Source organism: Sinocyclocheilus anshuiensis, unplaced genomic scaffold (genome assembly GCF_001515605.1).
Source record: "Sinocyclocheilus anshuiensis isolate Anshui unplaced genomic scaffold, SAMN03320099.WGS_v1.1 C32932997, whole genome shotgun sequence".
Classification (NCBI taxonomy): domain Eukaryota; kingdom Metazoa; phylum Chordata; class Actinopteri; order Cypriniformes; family Cyprinidae; genus Sinocyclocheilus; species Sinocyclocheilus anshuiensis.
This window is the reverse complement of record NW_015620989.1, coordinates 1-1797: the sequence shown is the minus strand read 5'-3', so window position 1 is coordinate 1797 and position 1797 is coordinate 1. Positions and strand designations below refer to the sequence as shown.

The 1797-nt window shown below is 36.1% G+C and overlaps 1 long non-coding RNA gene across 1 annotated transcript; it reads left to right on the top strand.

Annotated features, from left to right (window-relative positions):
- Positions 1-710: 710 nt before the first annotated feature.
- LOC107683109 (uncharacterized) lies at positions 711-1467 on the top strand. Its single transcript, XR_001633664.1, has 3 exons — positions 711-780; positions 867-955; positions 1354-1467. It is a non-coding gene; the product is annotated as an uncharacterized LOC107683109 (long non-coding RNA).
- Positions 1468-1797: the final 330 nt, after the last annotated feature.

Here is a 1797-nt window from a genome sequence, read left to right as displayed (position 1 = left end):
AAACCTCATAAAGTGAAATTTTCATGCCATGGGACCTTTAAAAGGAAGTGATCTGAGTAGAATTTGTTTGTGGGTCCATTTTTAAGTCCCCTTACATTTGAACACCCATTGCATGGCGCATTCAAGTCATTTTGTAAAGATAGTAGTTATAAGTTGAGCACATGTGAATGGCACTGTAAAGTCATAATTGAATTCTTTCTTTAAGCCCAGAGTTTCCAAGCTGGGGACGGTAAAAAAAAAACGAATGAAATTATCAGTATTTTTTAATTTATCTAAGCTGCATGTACAAAATGCGATAGTATTGTACAGTTGCGATAGAATATGTAACGATTTAATTTACAGCACCTTTATAAATTGAATAAAAACGCAAAAACACACTGATGCACAGTCTTTATTCATCATTTTGTTGAAGTAAAACTTAATACGCTTTTGTAGAAAAGGTGCATCACTATCTTGCTTCAACCAAATGACTTGAACACACCTGATGTCTTAATTACGACTTCCCAACTCGTAATTACGAACTTCCAAGGAAGACTTGAACACACCATACGGTCACTTGCAGCTGGTCCCCTTTACCTCAACTGAGTTTGGTTCATTTAAAGTGTTCTATTAAACCACCCTTACAATATCGATGAAGGATAAAGACAGAAAGTTAATAATTCAGTAAAAATGGTCTGTGAGATCAGGCAGCCAGACGGCATTCGTTATGAAGGTTTTCTTCCACAGTCAGCAGTGATGCTGTCATACTTGTAGCAGAGATGCTGAAAGTATTTGTTGAAGGTAAGGCAAACTTTACCTCTATAGGCACTGCATACTTTGTTATGGTACAATGCAGTATTATTATGATGAATATCTGTATGCTACAGAGGCGACACGCAGAGCTGTTAAACAGGCCGACAGTGAGGACTGTGACAATATTGATATTGAGCACTTTGAAAAGATTCTGCCACAATTGGTAAGTTTTATGTTTATACATATGCTTGAGATATTCTGTTCTTTTAAATTTGTTGTGAGTTTGATTATAGCAATACTACAGTAATAAACTATGGTCATGTTATTTGGCCCTCTGCTAAGAATTAATTCACTCAAATTGACTTGATCTAAATTTATTTTTATATAAGCAGTTTATACATGTATATATAAATATTTACATAATATGAAAGTTTTTTTTTTAAAGGATTTTGAAAAATGTTACACAGTTCTGTGCTAAATTTTTGTCAGTTGTTTTCATGCTTTTAATGAATCTTAAAATATTAGTTTTCTGTCAGTCTGTCTCACTTTGCGTATTTTTTTGATGCGTAGCAAAACCACGATATTTTCTCACAGTGTATTGATGTCAAATTTCCTTTGCAGCTTCTTGACGTTTAATTTTGCTGAGGAGCCAGTAGATGGCGACGTAACCAAGTTCTGCTGGGCCTGAACATCCTGGACTTCACTTTGCATATTCGCACAAGCTTCAATCTTATTTTGACAGTGTGTATAAGTTAAATGTATGATTGATTTAATAATAAAAAAAAAACTGTTAACGAGTTATTTTATTTGTGATCCAATGCTCATACATCTCTTAAACGTTCATATTGTTTCGTTTTTTAACTATGTGCCGCCAACATGTTCTGTGAAGACGGGCCGGTTGGAATGCCTGCTGGGTAACAGCGCTGTTATTGCCTCCTTGTAAAGAGGTCTTGAGTCTCACCCCGTGGCTCTGTAGGCCACTTGTGCTCTGCTCAGCGGCAGGTGCTTCCAGCATGCTTTGCTCCCCCATCAAAGCCTCTTGAAGCAGTTGGAATTGATTAAAGT